This window comes from Pseudophryne corroboree, chromosome 6 (assembly GCF_028390025.1).
Source record: "Pseudophryne corroboree isolate aPseCor3 chromosome 6, aPseCor3.hap2, whole genome shotgun sequence".
NCBI lineage: Eukaryota > Metazoa > Chordata > Amphibia > Anura > Myobatrachidae > Pseudophryne > Pseudophryne corroboree.
This window is the reverse complement of record NC_086449.1, coordinates 646,864,370-646,887,082: the sequence shown is the minus strand read 5'-3', so window position 1 is coordinate 646,887,082 and position 22,713 is coordinate 646,864,370. Positions and strand designations below refer to the sequence as shown.

At 44.8% G+C, this 22,713-nt stretch overlaps 1 protein-coding gene across 5 annotated transcripts in view; it reads right to left on the bottom strand.

Moving 5' to 3' along the window:
* The window catches only part of ACSL6 (acyl-CoA synthetase long chain family member 6), a 415,322-nt gene that overhangs the window by 373,882 nt on the left and 18,727 nt on the right, over positions 1–22,713 (bottom strand). Inside the window, exon 1 of one of the 5 annotated variants that reach the window (XM_063928202.1) lies at positions 11,393–11,413. The exons of the other annotated variants lie outside the window; for them this stretch is intronic. The gene's annotated coding sequence lies outside the window, so the exon portion shown is untranslated. Of the gene's footprint in view, positions 1–11,392; positions 11,414–22,713 lie in introns of those variants that run through there. 5 annotated transcript variants of the gene reach the window in all.

The window sequence follows — 22,713 nt, the reverse complement described above, 5'->3', positions numbered from 1 at the left end:
TGCACGTGTAGTTCAGCACAGTAATAGTGTGCATGTGCAAGTTCAGTACAGTAACGGTGTACACATGCACGCTCCGTACAGTAACAATGTACATGTTCAAGCTCCGTACAGTAGAGGTGTGCATGCCCAAGTTTAGTACAGTAACAGTGTGCACATGTAATTCAGTAACAGTGTACATGTGCAAGCTCCGTACAGTAATTGTGTGCATGTGCAAGTTCCGTACAGTAATTGTGTGCATGTGCAAGTTCCGTACAGTAACGGTGTACACGTGCAAGCTCCATACAGTAATGGTGTACACAGGCAAGCCCACTACAGTAAGGGTGTACATGTGCAAGCTCTGTACAGTAACGGTGTACATGTGCAAGCTCCGTACAGTAAGGGTGTGCACGTGTAGTTCAGCACAGTAATAGTGTGCATGTGCAAGTTCAGTATAGTAACAGTGTACATGTGCAAGCTCCGTACAGTAAAGGTGTGCATGTCTAAATTTAGTACAATAAGAGTGTGCACATGCAATTCAGTACAGTAACGATGTGTAAACTCTGTACAGTAATGGTGTGTATGTGCAAGTTTAGTATAGTAACGGTGTACACGTGCAAGCTCCGTTCAGTAACAGTGAACAAACTTGTATAAAACAATGAAATATTACTATACAGACATTTTTCTGTACCCCAAACTGTTGGGAAGACTTCAATTTGATGAAAACCTCTTGCTTGCTATAATTTTTTCAACCAATAAAAAGTGCAATAATCAGCCATTTGACACATTTTAATAACCTCTAGTGCTTTCCTTATGGCCACTAGCAGCTTTCTATATGGTTCTCTTATCGGGATGTCTTCGGCATCACCTGGTGCCGGAACACAGACATCCCGTAAGTGAGTATATGGGCACAGGTTAGGGCCCGGGGGAGGAAGGGTTAGGGTTAGGCACTAGGGTGTGGTTAGCCGGTGTTGGGATTGTCAGTGTCGGTATGCCGCTGTTGGACATGTGACCGCTGGCATCCCGACCGCCGGGGATCACATACCAAACCCCTGTTATCCCAGCTGACACTTTTTTGGGATCCAAGATGGTTTCTACACTTTATGACTTCTTTCAAGTCGCACTTTGCAGAAAGGTTGTGCAACCTCACAGCGAATATCACAAATTACCATTTTTCACATTTCCCAGGTGCATACATTTACACGATGTGCAGCATGCAAGTATCAACGGGGGTCATTCTGAGTTGATCGCTCGCTGGCTAGTTTTAGCAGCCGTGCAAACACTATGCCGCCGCCCACTGGGGAGTGTATTTTAGCTTAACAGAAGTATGAACACATGTGCAGCCGAGCTCTGCAAAAACAGTTTGTGCAGTTTCAGAGTAGCTCTGAACCTACTCAGCGTTTGCGATCACTTCAGCCTATTCGTGTCCGGATTTGACGTCATACACCCGCCCAGCGAACGCCCAGCCACGCCTGCGTTTTTTCAGACACGCCTGCTTTTTTCCAAATACTCCCTGAAAACGGTCAGTTGACACCCAGAAACGCCCCCTTCCTGTCAATCTTCTTGCGGCCGCCAGTGCGAAGGAAAACTTCGCTAAAACCTGAGCACAACCACAAAGAGCTTTGTACCCGTATGTCGCGCGTGCGCATTGCGGAGCATACGCATGCGCAGAAACGCCATTTTTTCACCAGATCGCTGTGCTGCGAAAATCGGCAGCGAGCGATCAACTCGGAATGACCCCCAACATACAAACTCGCTCCTAATTAAATTTAACCCTAAGACTAATAACAAGTCACATTTTACATCCTGTAAACATCATTACTATTATTTAAACATTATTCTAAAACAGATCAAAGAGAAGAAATTTAAACTTAAACTGCAAAACATAAGTATGACAAATGGAGTTTAGATGTACGCCCAAGTGCATAACCAGCCAATCGTATTGTGTGACCAGCTGTACTGAACATCTGTGCACACTCCACAAATCTCTAAGATACACCCGAAAATCGGGTGGCCCTCCCACTCTTTTCCCTGTCAGGCTCTCCACTCCCCCCCTTGGCCACCCACAGCTAGGGAGGTCAATCCCGGGCCATTTTTTCAATCCCGGGTATCGGGATTGAAAAATGGCCAATCCCGGGATCCCCGTTTCCTCCGTGTGGCCGTCCCCCCTCGCCCCGCCCAGCCCAGCCCAGCCCACATAACCCACCATACACCAGGGGCGGGCGGGTGGGACACATCATTTCCTCTCTCCCGGACTGCTCCCAGCAGCATGTGATGGCGCAGCGTGACTTCTCACTGCACGTCACATTGCACTGGGGAGCCAGGAAGATGAAGCCGGACAGCGTGTGAGCATCCTGAGGATGCTCAACGCTAATCCCTCAATCCCCGGGATAGGAGCTTCCAATCCTGGGATTGAATCTCGGCCGTTTTTGGGCCTAAATCCCGGGATCCCGCTGATCCTGATCCTGGGATAGGCCTTCCTACCCACAGCAGAGAACAAGTGGGCGGCCGAGGGGATCCATTGACGCGATTCACGCTGAATCACGTCATCGTAGCTCCGTCCCCCGTTATACAGTGCCTAGTTTCTCAGCATTGTATAGCTGGGGGGGAGGGGGGGGGGGGGGAGGCAATAAGAACAAGGTAGGCAATAAGAACACTGGTGTAAAGGAGAAAATATGTGTTGTCGCTCATAGCAACCATTCATACGTCTGGTTTCACATTCTATACTGCTTCCACCTGTGTGCAAGGCCAAGGGACTGGCTCAGTTGCTGACATGAGATGTACCCAACTGCCCGGAGAGGTTGGACATCTGCCCAAGGTGCAGAAATACCCTTGTATGTAACTATAAAAAGGGAATTTGGTCCCAAATGAGGGACCCTTGGGAAATAAGTAACACAGCAAAGAACAGAACATTTATTACAAACACATAACTGCATTTTGCACCCCTATGTGGTGCTAGACATAAATGCAGTTCTTTTTCCTGTGCTTATTAGCATCTATACTCGCTCTTTTCAGCAACATCAATTAGAATTGTACTCACTGTGAGTGTTCTTACCCCCACGCAGCACAGCATCACGTCAGCTGGAAAATGCTTAATTCTAAAGCTCCATAACACACAGTACCATCAAAATAGAGGCACATTGAAAGTTCCTGTCAACAGAGACACAAGTTTTTGCCCACATAACAGCACTTGTGGTTACCAGTTGCTTCGGGTTGGGATTGAAATGACAGAGGTTGGGATGCCGTCAGTCAGAATACCGACCGCGGCATCCGATGACCAGAATCCCGACAGGGGAAGGTAAGTATACTTGCCTTCCGCCGCTGGCCCCTTTACACTAACCCTCCCTTCTAGCAGCCTAAACCTATCCCTCCCAACCATCGCAGCCTAAACCTAACACTCTCCGATGGTGCCTAAATCTAACCCCTCCTCCCCCACATCCTAACTCCCAGGCTGCAGCCTAACCCTATCCGTCCCCCTGCAGCCTAAATCTAACCTGCCCCCACCCCAACCCCGCGCAGCTTACCTCTCCGATGACCAGGCGGATGTTCGTTTGGGATCCAAGCAGTCTGGTTTCCGGCGCCGGGCTGGTGACCCTACTCGGGGTGCCCGTGTCGGCATTCCATGTAGTGTCGGGATTCTGACCGAAGCCCGTTGCTTTGCATATACCAATAAGCACTATTGCAATATCTTACGGTTTGCTGACAAAGATACACAAGTGACCCTGTACATGTAGCCTATACACAAGTAAATATTTAAATGATGTAATTCTGCCATTGGGTGTAATATTTTTCCTAAATAGTCAAATAAATTAGTGACCTACTGTATGTCAATGTTTGAAAATAAAAACAATGCGCTACCTTACAGTACGCTTTTTACATAACAGCAGCCATTTTGTCATCTGAGCAATATTCATCAGATTGGAAACTATGAATCTGGTACAGTCTCCAATGGGTGCTACCCAGAACCCTCCAGGAAGCAACCAGTCATTAGTAACAATGAACTGTACCCACCAAGGATGACAGCAAAAAGATTGTTCATGTCAGTAATGTGTAAGTAGTAGCTACAGTAGATGCAGCAGGGTGAGGAATGGATAATCATAGCCAAGCAATAGGTAAAGGTATAGCCTTAGGCAAATGGAAATTTTTATATAGGCATGTAACATACAATATCCTGCTGGAAAGAGGCCGATGTAAGATACTGTGTTAACCAGTTGCATCAGTAAAACTGTGTGCTTTTTATTAGTACTTTGTTTTGTGCATTGTTAACAATATTGCATAATTTCTAAAATAACACATCTACGATCAGGTCTGAAATAGGCCCTAAAAGCACTAATGTCCGATGGACAACGGAAGCTTGGTATCACATGGTTGCCGGGCTTCTGAAATCAAGAACTGCTATGCAATGGCTACTAGCCATTGGATCATAACTATACAATGTTACAACCTTCGATAGTTACACTATGTGCAGAGGCAGCGTAGCTTCGAGCATGCGCAAATATGCGGAGCTGAATTCAAGCAGTTAGCCATTGGATGGGTATCTGAAGCAGTATCCGACGGCTGGCAACAATCGCAATCCTGCTATTCGATAGAACAATTACTGTTTACCACTGAATCGGGAACATCGATGGTTGCTAACCATCTCTAGCGCAGATTCTTTATATTGCTTTATCATTTTTTACAAGTTTTGACAGGAAAGCTTCAAATAAATAACTACAAGTGAATTTTTTCATTCAATTTCACAAACATTGGTTTTGGGTGGTGATGAGGTGTCTGATGGGATTGGTGGTAAAAAAACCTGACCATTATTCATCATCCCCATTCATCATTCCTTCCTGCTATTCATCACATTCCACCACCTTTCACTTACACAGCAGAACAGCAGACAGAAAACCTGATACAACAGCTTCTGGCCACCGATAGGTTGGGAGTGTTCCAAGTAGTGATAACATTACCGCAGCAGCAGAATCCCCGCGTATCAACCATTGAATCATAGAACAGTGGGCCTGATTCAGAGTTGAACGGAAAGGCCATCACTGCTGTGTCTTTGAACGCAGCGGCATTTGGTCAAATATTCTAATACGAGAAAGTGAGTGATAATATTGATCAGGGTAAAGCAGTGGATGTGGTCTATTTGGATTATGCTAAAGCCTTTGACACAGTGCCACATAGGAGACTAATTTTCAATTTAAGAGCTTGGTTTAGGAAACATTATCTGTACTTGGGTAAGTAATTGGCTGGATAACAGGGAACAGCGAGTGGTGTTTAATGGGATGTTTTCTGACTGGGCCTCAGTGCGGAGTCAGTACTCGGGCCACTACTGTTTAACATATTTATTAATGACCTAGTAGTGGGTCTGGAAAGAACAGTGTTAATTTTTCGCAGATGATACTAAATTGCATAGAGTAATTAATTCAGACAAGGATGTTCAGCCTCTACAGAATGACTTATCTGAACTGGAAGATTGTTCAGACAAACAGAGAATGAGGTTTAATGTAGAAAAATGTAAAGTTATTCACCTTGGGACTAAGAACACATGAGCTACCTATAAATTAAATGGGGAAAATGTAGGGGAAGCGGCAGTTGAAAAAGATTTGGGGGTGCTCATTGATAATAGATTTGTGTAGCAGTACCCAGTGTCAAAGTGCAGCAACAAAAGCAAATAAGGTGTTAGCATGCATAAAACGGGGAATTGAGACAAGAGATGAAAGTGTAATTCTCCCACTGAACAAATCACTGGTACGGCCGCACCTGGAATATTGTGTACAGTTCTGGGCACCTCACTATAAAAAAAGATATTATAGAACTTGAAACGGTTCAGAGGCGAGCCACCAAACTGATCAAGGGGTTAGAGGCACTGGATTATGAGGAAAGGCTTACTAGGTTAGATATGTTTACATTCGATCAGAGGAGGATGAGTGGGGACATTATTAATATTTATACATATATAAAGGGACAATACAAGGCTCTATCAGGCGATTTGTTTATCGAAAAATCGCTACACAGGACACGAGGACACCCCCTGTATTAGAGAAGAGAAAATTTCATACACACTGAAGGAAAGGGTTATTCACAGTAAGGGCAGTAAAAATGTGGAATTCTCTGCCAGAGCAGGTAGTAATGGTGGACTCAGTCAACATGTTTAAAAATGGATTAGATAAATTCCTTACTGAAAGAAATATCCAAGGATACAGCATTTAAAGGAAGATCATTTTAGAAAAGGTGTGACTTCTAGCTTTCATTTAGACTTAAAAATATAGCTTTATCTGGTCCATTATAGTTAAATTATAGTTATATACAGATTAGTGTAAGAATTCCAATACAGGTTGAACTCAATGGACATTTTGTCTTTTTTAAACCTCACTAACTATGTTACAGCAGGAAGTGTCTGTAGGAAAAAAGACGTCTCCTGCATGTCGCGATGGTGATCCAAGTGCTGCGTCCAAAGATGCAGTATCGGATCAGCATCGCGACCATCGGAAGCTTACTCAGACTTACCGCTGTTAACTATTTTGTCCGAGACCAGGAAATCTGCATCCAAACACGCTGAGCCTGGCCACTCCTACAAAATGGGGGCACCACTCTGCCATTTTGTAGAATGGTCCCCGTCGCTGCCCAAGCTACGGATAAGGGAAGACTGTCAGCGATCCTGCAGGACTCATTCTGCACACGTGCAGACCCACATACTGTACATCTGAGAAGCAGGTAAAACATTGGGTTTACGTACATCTTTAAATCATGCCCAGTGTGAGTGTCCCAGTGTGTTAAGTAGCAGAAGGTCTGAAAAAAGTGATATAAACATAGTAACATAGTAACATAGTATCTGAGGTTGAAAAAAGACAATTGTCCATCGAGTTCACCTATTTGTGGTCTCCTATGCATGATGATTTGACTAAAATTTCTGACTGATGCTGCTGTCAGCCGTTGCATTTTATCCCTATTTATAGTAACTATAATGCATGACTATGCACCATACCCCTGGATATCCTTATCCATTAGGAATTTATCTAACCCATTCTTAAAGGTGTTGACCGATTCCGCCATTACAACTCCCTCGGGCAGGGAATTCCAAACACGTATTGTCCTTACCGTGAAAAAGCCTTTACGCCGTATTGTGCGGAATCTCCTCTCCTCTAACCTGAGCGAGTGTCCACGAGTCCTCTGTGTTGATCTAACCAAAAACAGGTCCCGCGCAAGCTCTGTGTATTGTCCCCTTATATATTTGTAGATGTTGATCATATCCCCTCTTAGTCTCCGCTTTTCCAATGTAAACATGCCTAGTCTTTCAAGCCTTTCCTTGTATTCCATCGTCTCCATGCCCTTAATTAGTTTGGTCGCCCTCCTCTGTACCTTTCAAGCTCCAGGATATCCTTTTTGTAGTACGGTGCCCAGAATTGTACACAGTATTCAAGGTGTGGCCTCACTAGTGATTTATATAATGGGAGTATAATACTCTCGTCCCTAGCATCAATACCCCGTTTTATGCATACTAATATCTTATTAGCCTTCTTTGCTGCAGTCCTACTTTGGGTACTATTGCTTAGCTTGCTATCTATGAGGACACCTAAGTCCTTTTCCAGTACAGAATCCCCTAATTTTACCCCATTTAGTAGGTAGGTGTAATTTTTGTTCTTGTTACCACAGTGCATTACCTTACACTTGTCTGTGTTGAAGCGCATTCTCCATTTGGCTGCCCATGCTTCTAATTTAACTAAGTCGTTCTGAAGAGACTCGGCATCCTCCTCTGTATTTATAGCCTTACACAATTTGGTATCATCTGCAAAAATTGACACCATGCTCTCTAGACCTTCTGTTAGGTCGTTAATGAAAATATTGAACAATAGCGGTCCTAATACTGAGCCTTGTGGCACACCACTTAGCACTTCAGTCCAAGTTGAAAAAGATCCATTAACCACAACGCGCTGCTCCCTATTATCTAACCAGTTTTTGACCCAAGTGCATATTGTGCTTCCTAGCCCTGATTCTTGTAGCTTGTAGATAAGTCTCATGTGTGGTACAGTATCGAACGCTTTGGCAAAGTCTAAAAAGATTACATCCACGTCTTTACCCTGATCTAGGTTTGCGCTTACTGTTTCATAAAAGCCAAGTAAGTTGGTTTGACAGGATCTGTCCTTCATAAACCCATGTTGATTCCTTTTAATGACCTTATTGGTTTCAAGGAACTTCTGAATACTATCTCTTAGAATACCTTCCAATACTTTCCCCACTATAGATGTAAGACTAACTGGTCTATAATTACCTGGTTCAGCTTTACTTCCCTTTTTGAATATAGGCACTACTTCCGCTATACGCCAGTCTTTGGGAACCATACCTGATATAACTGAATCCTTAAAGATCAAAGATAGCGGTTTTGCCAGTTCAGAGTGAAGCTCCATTAGAACCCTTGGATGAATGCCATCGGGCCCTGGTGATTTATTAATCTTTAAATGTTTTAATCGGTCACAGACTACTTCCTCGCTTAAATAAGTACCTATCAGTGTCATATTCTCATTATTGAGATTGTGTGTCAGTCCCTGAATTGGGTCCTCTCTAGTGAATACTGTTGAAAAAAACTCATTTAGTGTGTCCGCTATGTCATTATCATTTTTGCTTAAGACTCCCAACTTGTCTTTTAAAGGGCCTATACTCTCCTTCTTTAATCTCTTGCTATAAATGTATTTAAAGAATTTTTTTGGGATTCGCTTTGCTTTCCTTTGCTACTAGTTTTTCAGTTTCTACTTTAGCCGCTTTTATTTCCTTTTTGCAAATTTTGTTACATTCCTTATAGTGCTGAAATGACTCTGCTTCCCCATCAGATTTGTATTTTTTAAATGCTCGCCTTTTCTTGCCCATAAGTTCCTTAATCTTTTTGTTAAGCCACATCGGTTTATGATTTTTATTCCTTTTTTGCTACTCATAGGAATACATTTGAGTGTATTTTTAGCTAGCAGGAATTTTAGTACCTCCCATTTCTCCGTAGTATTTTTTCCTAAAAACAAACCTTCCCATTCAATATCCCTGAAAAATACTCTCATCTTTTTAAAATTTGCTTTGCTAAAGTTTAAAGTCCTAGTTGAGCCAGTATAGGGCTGTTTATAGAAACTGATATTGAATGTGACCATATTGTGGTCGCTGTTTCCTATGGGTTCCCCTACTATAATACCTGATACCAAATCCCCATTGTTTGTTAATACCAGGTCTAAGATTGCATTGTACCTAGTTGGTTCCTCAATTAGTTGGACTAAGTAGTTATCATTAAGTGTGTTTAAAAACATATTGCCCCTAGCAGTATCACATAAGTCGTTTTTACAGTTTATCTCTGGATAGTTAAAATCTCCCATCACTACTATGTCTCCTACTCCTGCTGCTCTTTCAATTTGCTTTAGTAACAATTCATCATCAGATGCGTTGATACCAGGCGGCCTATAGCATACACCCAATACTAACTTTTTTATTCCTTTTTCCCCGCATGCAATTTCTACCCATAATGTCTCGACAGTGTCTACAGTCCCCTCCTGAATATCTTCCCATATATTAGGTTTTAAAAACGGCTTTACGTAAAGACACACCCCTCCATCCTTTTTATTTAGTCTGTCTCTCCTAAACTGTTTATATATAGCCCTCTAGATTGACTGTCCAATCATGAGATTCATCCCACCAAGTTTCAGTAATGCCTATAATATCATACTGTTTGCTTGCTGCAAGTATTTCTAGTTCACCCTTTTTACCAGTAATGCTTCTGGCGTTTACATACATACAACTAAGATAAGTATTTTCCCTTGCGTTAGGGACATCTTTCACCTTATGTAGCAAGGATGACCTGTAATCGTCATTGGTTAGTGCTTTGGTAAAATCCCTTTTAGTACCCATGTTAGTAACCTTACCGCCTGCTCTTACCCTCCCCCCAACTTCTCCCCCATTTCGTTTACTACCGCCATCCCCACTATTCTCACTGCATGACCCGTAGTTTGTAGCTAAACCCTCCCCCCAGGCTCCTAGTTTAAAATCTCCTCCAACCCTCTAACCATCCTTCCCCCCAGCACCACTGCCCCCTCCTCAGTCAGGTGCAATCCGTCACGACAAAAGAGATGGCGCCTGACTGAGAAGTCCACCCAGTGTTCCAGGAACACAAACCCCTCTTTCCTGCACCAATCCCTAAGCCACACATTTACCTCCCTAATCTCCCTCTGCCTCCCTGGACTAGCGCGTGGCACGGGTAATAATTCCGAGAATATTACCTTAGATGTCATTGCCTTCAGTTTCTTTCCTAAGTCCCTATAGTCTTTCTTAAGGACATCCCACCTTCCGCTAACTTTGTCATTGGTGCCAATGTGCACCAAGACCGCCGGGTCTTTGCCAGCCCCTCCCAACAATCTATCTACCCGGTCCGCGATGTGCCGTACCCGAGCACTCGGGAGACAACAGACTGTACGGCGATCACGGTCCCGGTAGCAGATTGCCCTATCTGCCTTCCTGATGATAGAATCCCCTACCACCACCATCTGACTAAGTACCTCTCTATCTTTTATCCCAACCGCGCCAGAGGGACCGCACCTCTGGATGCTAGAGGGAGCAGTCTCCTCCGGCACCGTCATTTCTTCACTATCATCCTCCGATTCCTCGTCCAATCGGGCAAATTTGTTCGGGTTTGATAGTTCGGAGATGTCGTGCCTCCCCCTCTTTTTCTTCCTTCTAACGGTGACCCAACTGGCTACCTGATCATCATCCTCTTCTACCAGTGACCCCTCCCGCAACTCCTCCACCGTTCTGTCTAAACTACGCTCGAGATTGTGAATCCCCCTCAGTCGCGTAACGGTTTGCTCTAGATCAGTTACCTGGGCTTCCAGGGCAACCGTTCGCACACACCTCGTGCAGATGTAATCACACTGGGCCGGTAGCTCCAGGTGTGCATACATCTTGCACGACATGCACTGAGTGAGGTCCTCAATCACAGCCCCTCCCGTATTGTTTGTAAGGTCTAACTCCCTGTTACTCTCACAGAAAAAGCAGCAAAAATACAAAGTAGAAGACAAGCAATCTCACTTATACAATAAATAAATTAAGCTGGTTTATACTTATCTATCTTTGTGCGGTTCTTGGTCCTTCACTTTTATGCAGCCGTAGTACTCTCTCCTGCGGCACCTATACTCCACTTAGCAGTTGCAGTTGTTCCAGCTCACTGCACCTCCTTTTCACTCGGCTTCCAGCTCCTGGAAAAACACAAAAAAAAACCCCGCACACACGCACAATCACAGCCCCTCTGCTACTCCAAGCTGCTACTCCAAATAAGAGACCCTCTCACTCACTCACAAGGTCAGCCCCTTGCAGCCTCACCGGAAGTTTAATGGTACTGCAAATGTGTGTCCCCGATTGTGTATTGTGTATTATAAAACTCACCTTTTTCTGTATTTTAACTCACCTTTTTGCTGTTTAAAACTCACACTTAGAAATCCAATCAGCACTTGGAAGAGACAAGCCCCACAGAGCGAGCTCCAAGAGTCTAGTCACTGCTTATATAGGCCCAGCCAGCTGCCTTAATCAGCCCCTCCTCCTCCTGATTACTCCTGATTACTCACACCTGAGTTAACCCCTCTGGCTTTTCACCTCACACTTTTTTTCCCCCCTCCAAAAAAACAACAACCCAGTACAGATATATTAAAACAAAAAGAAACAGTATAGATACAAACAATCAGAATCAGATTATAGATATAGTATAGATACTAACAATCAGAATCAGATTACTTTCTCTCACAATATTACTATCCCTATATGGATAGACAGATTAATCAGAGTTCACCTTTTTGCTGTTTAAAACTCACATTTAGAAATCCAATCAGCACTTGGAAGAGACAAGCCCCACAATAGTGATTTGTCATTAGTAGCCTGATATGAACTCAGGGCCGGTTCTAGACCTTGTGCCCCCCCCCCCGCCCCCCTGAAACGGCGAAACAGGGTTAGTGCGCGCCTTCGACGCGCGTAAAAAAATGGGCGTGGCTTCATAGGAAAGGGGCGTGGTCAGTTTTGCTCCCTGTAGTTTTGCCCCCTGCAGATGTGCCCCCAGTAGCTGTTATGCCGCCTGCAGCTGTGCCCCCATTAGTTGTGGCCCCAGTAGTTGTGCCCCCTGCAACTGTGCCCCCTGCAGCTGTGCCCCCATTAGTTGTGGCCCCAGTAGTTGTGCCCCCCTTAGTGTCCCACTGCAGCTGTGCCCCCATTAGTTGTGGCCCCAGTAGTTGTGCCCCCTGCAGCTGTGCCCCCATTAGTTGTGGCCCCATTAGTTGTGGCCCCTGCAGCTGTGCCATTAGTTGTGGCCCCAGTAGTTGTGCCCCCCTTAGTGTGCCCCCTGCAGCTGTGCCCCCATTAGTGTCCCCCTGCAGCTGTGCCCCTATTAGTTGTGCCCCCTGCAGCTGTGCCCCAATTAGTTGTGGCCCCAGTAGTTATGCCCCCCTTAGTGTGCCCCCATTAGTTGTGCCCACAAGTAGCTGTGCACCTAGTAAAAAAAAAAAAAATACTTACCAGCCCCGTTCCTGTTCCCGACCACTGCACTCTGTCTCCGCCGTCGGCGACGCTCCTCTGATCTATGGGAGCATTGCACAGAAAAGGTTCTCTCCGCGAAGGGAAACTAGATGCTACCTCACTGCGCGTCTAGATTCCCTTCGCGGAGAGGACCTTTTCAAAACCACTGCCGCCGCCATCCTAGTTAGTAGCGGCTCTTGCCACGCCGGCAGCGCCCCCGGGACAGCGGCGCCCCGGGCAAAAGTACTGCTTGCCCGTGGCAAGAGCCGCTACTGTATGAACTGCAAGTCACCATGAAATCACTTAAAAAAAATAATCAAGCTTTGATAGATCATAAAGTATAAAACCAGAGAGCCTATTTTTACTTTTTATTTCCTATTATATTAATGTGGAGAGAGCAGCACTCTTGGATAGCAGCACATATAGGGGGGAATGTAATAGGGTGTGAGAATCCGAAAGTGAGAGATTTTGTGAGAGTTCTCTTTTTTTTTTTTTAAAGTGGCAATCATTTACATGGCAAAATCAAGTGGATTTTATCATGCGAATGACTGCCACCTTAAAAAAACGGGAAATCTCACAAAATTTCTCACTTCCTGATTCTCACACCCTATTACATTCACCCCCATACTGACACCCCTTTCAGACCGCCAGCATGTAACCCGGGTTATTGCACATGAGCACGCATAACATGGGTTGCTGTGCGGTGTGAAAGGGCCCAGTTGGAATAATCCGGGTCAAGCCCCCTTATCCATTCACTCTATGGGAACAGGCGGCACTTGGAGATCATCTGATCGCTGCGTCGCCGGTGACTTCGCCAACCTGGGAAGCACCCATGTACAGCTCCCGTGTGCGACCCTGCAATACGGTCTGAAAGGGGTGTCCGAGAAGCCTTGGTTAGAAGGAGCTCTCCAACACATCATAAGCTATTGGCTAGGCTCCCTCTGTAATGTACAATTGTCTCCATACTACTGTATACAGATCATCACATAAAGCACAGGTGACTGTCTATAGCAATCACCCTTACCATACAACTAATATATTGCTCTTATGCATTTCCAGCCCTGTTACAGTACACTTGGCAGATACTACTGGCCTGTCAGCTGAACCAATATTTATGCAGCCCAAAGATTGGGTAAGATTAAGTGACATCACTGTCACACTTTATACATTACCTTGGCGCTAACGATAATTATATGTTGAATAGAAGGATGCAGTCACTAAGAAATTATTCTAAATATAGTATGCTGACTTAATTTTATTTTAACAGTACAAGTTGAATTTCCCATATCAGAAAAGCTTGGGACCAGAAGTATTTTTCCATATTTTGGAACATTTGCTTTTGCATATCATAATGGAGATATCATGGGGATGGGACCCAAGTCTAAACACAGAATGCATTTATATTCCATATACACCTTATACACACACAGCCTGAGGGTAATTAAAAACAGAATTTAATATACAATAGTGTGCACCAAACAAAGTTTGTGTACACTAAACCATGGGAATGCAAAGTTGTCACTACCTCAGAGGCATTACGAGGCAGTGACGCTGGCAGTGTGCCTGATACAGGTTACATAGGCAAATGCAGGTGGGGGAGGGAGGGAAGGGGGTTGCAGTTGCTCAGGAACTAGTGATGTGCACTGGAAATTTTTCGGGTTTTGTGTTTTAGTTTTGGATTCGGTTCCGCGGCCGTGTTTTAGATTCGGACGCATTTTGGCAAAACCTTCCTGAAAATTTTTTGTCGGATTCGGGTGTGTTTTGGATTCGGGTGTTTTTTTTACAAAAAACCCTCAAAAACAGCTTAAATCATAGAATTTGGGGGTCATTTTGATTCCATAGTATTATTAACCTCAATAACCATAATTTCCACTCATTTCCAGTCTATTCTGAACACCTCACAATATTATTTTTAGTCCTAAAATTTGCACCGAGGTCGCTGGATGACTAAGCTAAGCGACCCAAGTGGCCGACACAACACCTGGCCCATCTAGGAGTGACACTGCAGTGTCAGACAGGATGGCAGATTTCAAAAATAGTCCCCAAACAGCACATGATGCAAAGAAAAAAAGAGGTGCACCAAGGTCGCTGGATGGCTAAGCTAAGCGACACAAGTGGCCGACACAAACACCTGGCCCATCTAGGAGTGGCACTGCAGTGTCAAGCAGGATGGCACTTCAAAAAAATTGTCCCCAAACAGCACATGATGCAAAGAAAAATGAAAGAAAGAAAAAAGAGGTGCAAGATGAAATTGTCCTTGGGCCCTCCCACCCACCCTTATGTTGTATAAACAGGACATGCACACTTTAACGAACCCATCATTTCAGCGACAGGGTCTGCCACACGACTGTGACTGAAATGACTGGTTGGTTTGGGCCCGCACCAAAAAAGAAGCAATCAATCTCTCCTTGCACAAACTGGCTCTACAGAGACAAGATGTCCACCTCATCATCATCCTCCGATTCCTCACCCCTTTCACTGTGTACATCCCCCTCCTCACAGATTATTAATTCGTCCCCACTGGAATCCACCATCTCAGGTCCCTGTGTACTTTCTGGAGGCAATTGCTGGTGAATGTCTCCACGGAGGAATTGATTATAATTCATTTTGATGAACATCATCTTCTCCACATTTTCTGGATGTAACCTCGTACGCAGATTGCTGACAAGGTGAGCGGCTGCACTAAACACTCTTTCGGAGTACACACTGGAGGGTGGGCAACTTAGGTAAAATAAAGCCAGTTTGTGCAAGGGCCTCCAAATTGCCTCTTTTTCCTGCCAGTATACGTATGGACTGTCTGACGTGCCTACTTGGATGCGGTCACTCATATAATCCTCCACCATTCTTTCAATGGTGACAGAATCATATGCAGTGACAGTAGACGACATGTCAGTAATCGTTGGCAGGTCCTTCAGTCCGGACCCGATGTCAGCACTCGCTCCAGACTGCCCTGCATCACCGCCAGCGGGTGGGCTCGGAATTCTTAGCCTTTTCCTCGCAGCCCCAGTTGCGGGAGAATCTGAAGGAGGAGCTGTTGACGGGTCACGTTCCACTTGACTTGACAATTTTCTCACCAGCAGGTCTTTGAACCTCTGCAGACTTGTGTCTGCCGGAAAGAGAGATACAACGTAGGTTTTAAATCTAGGATCGAGCACGGTGGCCAAAATGTAGTGCTCTGATTTCAACAGATTGACCACCCATGAATCCTGGTTAAGCGGATTAAGGGCTCCATCCACAAGTCCCACATGCCTAGTGGAATCGCTCTGTTTTAGCTCCTCCTTCAATGTCTCCAGCTTCTTCTGCAAAAGCCTGATGAGGGGAATGACCTGACTCAGGCTGGCAGTGTCTGAACTGACTTCCCGTGTGGCAAGTTCAAAGGGTTGCAGAACCTTGCACAACGTTGAAATCATTCTCCACTGCGCTTGAGTCATGTGCATTCCCCCTGCTTTGCCTATATCGTAGGCAGATGTATAGGCTTGAATGGCTTTTTGCTGCTCCTCCATCCCCTGAAGCATATAAAGGGTTGAATTCCACCTCGTTACCACCTCTTGCTTCAGATGATGGCAGGGCAGGTTCAGGACTGTTTGCTGGTTCTCCAGTCTTCGGCACGCGGTGGCTGAATGCCGAAAGTGGCCCACTATTCTTCGGACCACCGACAGCATCTCTTGCACGCCCCTGTCGTTTTTTAAATAATTCTGCACCACCAAATTCAATGTATGTGCAAAACATGGGACGTGCTGGAATTTGCCCAGATGTAATGCACGCACAATATTGGTGGCATTGTCCGATGTCACAAATCCCCAGGAGAGTCCAATTGGGGTAAGCCATTCTGCGATGATGTTCCTCAGTTTCCGTAAGAGGTTGTCAGCTGTGTGCCTCTTATGGAAAGCGGTGATACAAAGCGTAGCCTGCCTAGGAACGAGTTGGCGTTTGCGAGATGCTGCTACTGGTGCCGCCGCTGCTGTTCTTGCTGCGGGAGGCAATACATCTACCCAGTGGGCTGTCACAGTCATATAGTCCTGAGTCTGCCCTGCTCCACTTGTCCACATGTCCGTGGTTAAGTGGACATTGGGTACAACTGCATTTTTTAGGACACTGGTGACTCTTTTTCTGAGGTCTGTGTACATTTTCGGTATCGCCTGCCTAGAGAAATGGAACCTAGATGGTATTTGGTACCGGGGACACAGTACCTCAATCAAGTCTCTAGTTCCCTGTGAATTAACGGTGGATACCGGAACCACGTTTCTCACTGCCCAGGATGCCAAGGCCTCAGTTATCCGCTTTGCAGCAGGATGACTGCTGTGATATTTCATCTTCCTCGCAAAGGACTGTTGGACAGTCAATTGCTTACTGGAAGTAGTACAAGTGGTCTTCCGACTTCCCCTCTGGGATGACGATCGACTCCCAGCAGCAACAACAGCAGCGCCAGCAGCAGAAGGAGTTACACTCAAGGATGCATCGGAGGAATCCCAGGCAGGAGAGAACTCGTCAGACTTGACAGTGACATGGCCTGCAGGACTATTGGCTTTCCTGTCTAAGGAGGAAATTGACACTGAGGGAGTTGGTGGTGTGGTTTGCAGGAGCTTGGTTACAAGAGGAAGGGATTTAGTGGTCAGTGGACTGCTTCCGCTGTCATCCAAAGTTTTTGAACTTGTCACTGACTTCTGATGAATGCGGTCCAGGTGACGTATAAGGGAGGATGTTCCTAGGTGGTTAACGTCCTTTCCCCTACTTATTACAGCTTGACAAAGGCAACACACGGCTTGACACCAGTTGTCCGCATTTCTGTTGAAATAATTCCACACCGAAGAGGTGATTTTTTTTGTATTCTGACCAGGCATTTCAATGGCCATATTCGTCCCACGGACAACAGGTGTCTCCCCGAGTGCCTGACTTAAACCACCTCACCATCAGAATCCTCCTTGTCAATTTCCTCCCAAGCACCAGCAACACCCATATCCTCATCCTGGTGTACTTCAACAGTGACATCTTCAATTTGACTATCAGGAACTGGACTGCGGGTGCTCCTTCCAGCACTTGTAGGGGGCGTGCAAATGGTGGAAGGCGCAACATCTTCCCGTCCAGTGTTGGGAAGGTCAGGCATCGCAACCGACACAATTGGACTCTCCTTGGGGATTTGTGATTTAGAAGAACGCACAGTTCTTTGCTGTGCTTTTGCCATCTTAACTCTTTTAAGTATTCTAGCAGAAGGATGAGTGCTTCCATCCTCAGGTGAAGCTGAACCACTAGCCTTGAACATAGGCCAGGGCCTCAGCCGTTCCTTGCCACTCCGTGTCGTAAATGGCACATTGGTAAGTTTACGCTTCTCCTCAGATGATTTTGATTCAGATTTTTGGGTCATTTTACTGAGCATTATTTTTTTTTATTTTACATGCGCTCTACTATGACATTGGGCATCGGCCTTGGCAGACGACGTTGATGGCATTTCATCGTCTCGGCCATGACTAGTGGCAGCAGCTTCAGCACGAGGTGGAAGTGGATCTTGATCTTTCCCTATTTTACCCTCCACATTTTTGTTCTCCATTTTTTAATGTGTGGAATTATATGCCAGTAAAATATCAATAGCAATGGCTTACTACTATATATACTGCGCACAACTGAAATGCACCACAGGTATGGATGGATAGTTTACTTTACGACACAGAGGTAGGTAGAGCAGTGGCCTACTGTACTGTACTGCTATATAGTATATACTGGTGGTCAGCAAACTGTGCAACACTGAAATGCACCACAGGTATGGATGGATAGTATACTTGACGACACAGAGGTAGGTAGAGCAGTGGACTACTGTACCGTACTGCTATATATCTATCTATATATATATATATATATATATATATATATATAGTTATACTGGTGGTCAGCAAAATTCTGCACTGTCCTCCTACTATATACTACAATAAAGCACAGATATGGAGCGTTTTTCAGGCAGAGAACGTATAATACTGGTGGTCACTGGTCAGCAAAACTCTGCACTGTCCTCCTACTATATAATACTGCTGGTCCCCAGTCCCCACAATAAAGCAATTAGCACACTGAGCACAGATATTTGCAGCACACTGAGCACAGTCAGATATGGAGCGTTTTTCCAGGCAGAGAACGTAGATATTTGCACTTGCAGCACACTGAGCACAGATATTTGCAGCACACTGAGCACAGATATTTGCAGCCCACTGAACATAGAAACTGAGAGGACGCCAGCCACGTCCTCTCACGATCATCTCCAATGCACGAGTGAAAAATGGCGGCGACGCGCGGCTCCTTATATAGAATACGAATCTCGCGAGAATCCGACCGCGGGATGATGATGTTCGGGTGCGCTCGGGTTAACCGAGCAAGGCGGGACGATCCGAGTTGCTCGGACCCGTGAAAAAAAGGGTGAAGTTCGGAAGGGTTCGGATCCAGAGGATCCGAACCCGCTCATCACTATCAGGAACCCTCCTTTACCACAGCCTGGCCAGTGGCCACTACATGCGGTATAAAGGGCAGAATGGAGCGGCTGCACATGCCCAGTGACAGATTTTCCTTCCATGTCTGGTGTGTGTGTGTGTGTGTGTGTGTGTGTGTGTGTGTGTGTGTGTGTGTGTGTGTGTTTGTGCGTCTGTGGATCTGAGTGCTCAATCATCGCACCGGAGAGAAAATCTGGTAAGCGGCGTACCGTGATCATTGGGCCTGCATAAGTCTGATGTACGGCATTATATAAACTGCACCCTGTTTGGGGCAGACTATAGCTTGTTGCATGCTAATTATGCATCCTTCATGGGCTGGCAACAATCACTCTAAAATCAAACATTTGGGAGCCCTCCTCCAGAAATCCTGCGTTTGCACCTGGGTTATGGAGCTGTGGGAGGCGGTGGGCAAGAGCAAATTGTCTATAAGCCCTGTGGGCCCCATTTTGCAACCCTGGTAATTTGAATCCAACAGTAGTTTGCTTGCCCGTTATTACCAATATATATTACATTAGATCTTTATGTGCTAGTTTTAGGGATGACTAACTGGTGTCTTTAAATAAATTCCCTAAATGTTACAAATAACTGAATAATATATTTATTTCAAAATGCTGCCAAAGAATGGAAAAAAGAACAATATAAATGTGCTTAGATAGAATAAAATAATAGAATAGAATAAAATAAAAACATTAGGCCTGATTCAGAGATGCTATGCCGATTTTTGCGCAGTTGAGCGATTTTATTTTTGAACTGTGCATGCATGGCAATTGTGTACCGATAGTGTATACAGGTGAAACTCAGAAAATTACAATATCATGCAAAAGTTCATTTACTTTAGTAATACAACTTAAAAGGTGAAACTAATATATTATATAGACTCATTACATGTAAAGTGAGATATTTCAAGCCTTTATTTGTTATCATTTTGAGGATTGAGGTTTACAGCTTAAGAAAACCCAAAATCTCAGAAAATTAGAATATTACATAAAATCAATAATCGTCCCTCTGAAAAGTATAATCATGCATATGTACTCAGTACTTGGTTTGGGCCCCTTTTGCATGAAACAGTCAATGACTAAGCCAGTGGCATTCTGAGTACTAAGTACTCTTTATACTATTTTAAATTAGCGACACGCGGTTCGGTTTTCCTGAAATATAAATACATTCGAACTTAGGGGTTCCGAGTCAAAACGAGTCCCAGTTCAGAATCACTTTGGGGTTCTGAGTGGAAACAAGTCCCGGATCAGATCTGTTGTCAGTTCAGAACTCGGATATAAAAACAAAACTCACGTTTTGGATTTCATGTGAACAGGTCAAAATGACAAAACTCTAGATTAATTTTTTTCTTAAATCAACGTCTACCATAGCAGACTACGATTGATTGCCACTTCAGGAGCTGCTGACTAGCTTATTTAAAGATTGGGACAATGGGGGTCATTCAGAGTTGTTCGCTCGCAAGCGGATTTTAGCAGATTTGCTCATGCTAAGCCGCCGCCTACTGGGAGTGAATCTTAGCAACTTAAAATTGCGAACGACGTATTCGCAATATTGCGATTACATACCTCGTTGCAGTTTCTGAGTAGCTTCAGACTTACTCGGCATCTGCGATCATTTCACTGCTTGTCGTTCCTGGTTTGACGTCACAAACACCTCCAGCGTTCGCCCAGACACTCCCCCGTTTCTCCAGCCACTCCTGCGTTTTTTCCAGAAACGGTAGCGTTTTTTCCCACACGCCCATAAAACGGCCTGTTTCCGCCCAGTAACACCCATTTCCTGTCAATCACATTACGATCGCCAGAACGATGAAAATGCCGTGAGTAAAATTCCGAAGTGCATAGCAAATTTACTTGGCGCAGTGCGGACATTGCGCATGCGCATTAAGCGGAAAATCGCTGCGATGCGAAGATTTTTACAGAGCGAACAACTCGGAATGACCCCCTATACCTTTTACATCCACTTGTGAATGCTTTTTCCTAACGCTGCAGAAATTATTATAATGCCCAGTTGTTATCTTGATTATGTTATGTGAAATTAAGCACGTTAGGATTTTGGAACCTTGACAATGAACTTGTCACTTAATTGGTATTTTTATCATCTGTTTACACTGAATAGTTATATTTGGCTTTCTTGTCAAGCCACATTGTTGCTTTGAATAGCCACACATGTTTCTATTGTATCTCTATGTTTTTTTGGTACATAGGGATTAATAATACAGTTATCTGCAAACCTGCTGCATCTATTTGCTCTGGGTGTGGTTCGTTTTATCGACAGTATCTAGGTCGACAATGTTTAGGTCGACCACTATAGGTCGACAGTCACTAGGTCGACATGGATGGAAGGTCGACAGGGTTTCTAGGTCGACATGTGCTAGGTCGACAGGTCTAAAGGTCGACATGAGGATTTTTTATTTTTTTTTGGTGTCGTTTTCTTCGTAGAGTGACCGGGATCCCAAATTAGTGCACCGCGTCCCCTCGCATGGCTCGCTTCGCTCGCCATGCTTCGGGCATGGTGCCTTCGCTTGGCACACTTTACCGTTCCAATCGTAGTCCACGTGGATCGTTAAGTATGAAAAAATCCCCCCCCCCAAAAAAAAGTGAAAAACTCATGTCGACCTTTAGACCTGTCGACCTAGCACATGTCGACCTAGAAACCCTGTCGACCTTCCATCCATGTCGACCTAGTGACTGTCGACCTAAACATTGTCGACCTAGACACTGTCGATCTTCAGACCGGATCCCATTTGCTCTATAGGTTCATACCGTTTTGTTCTTGGTTTCCCTTTTGAATATTTGATGATTGGACGACTATAAGTCTTACTTTAATAATGGAATCCAAGTGATTATAATCAAATTTGCATGGGTTTTGCCCTTTGATTAACAGCACTTAACACATTATTGTTTTTGCCAATGAACTTTAAATCATTTCTGTATAGGCGTACCAATTCTCCACATTTTTTGATCTCTTATTTTCTGCTAAATTACGGACTCTCCATTGGTTTACAGGAGGTACCACCTCTTATACCTTTGCCTAACGTTGGCAGCAGATCCATCCATCTTTTTTTCCCCATCTTTTCTAAATTTCTAATCACTTCATAATCTTTTTTTTTACGTGAACTCTCATCAGCGATCCCAAAACAACAAGGGTATCGTTACCCCTACTATCATACCACAGTGTACACGCCCGACTCCATCCGATCTTGGAAGCGAAGCAGTGTTGGGCTTGGTCAGTAGGACCTGTAGTGGCCGATGGTGTCGCACATGATTCGATACCTCTAATTCTCTCTATTGGCCTCTGTGCCATCTTCTGGTCACACTAATTGCTGCAAAAAAGCCAAAAGTGACCCCCCGTGTCATCAGAGAACATTTTCCTTTACCACTGGCCTCGGCAACAGTGCACATTGATGGACAGGCTGTGGGTTTACTCTCACTTGTACCAACATCACACCTTCCTTTAATAGATTACTGCCCTGAATCACTCTTGCATTAATCCCAGTGATAACCATCTTCTAGCACTGATCCAATTGACAGCATGCCTTGAACTGGACCCATTGACAGCCCCACTTTTCTAATAACCTTATCGGCTGCTCCCCATTTTCAGTGATTCTATAGCAAGCAGTGACCTTGCAGAGATCCACCAAAGCAAAGGTGTTTGGCATGGAACCTAGAAGTGGAAATCCATGAGGAAGCATAGCTCGCCATGATATATGAGGGGGGAGAGTTACTGCAGCACTATGGAGGGGAAGTGCCAATTGTGGAAC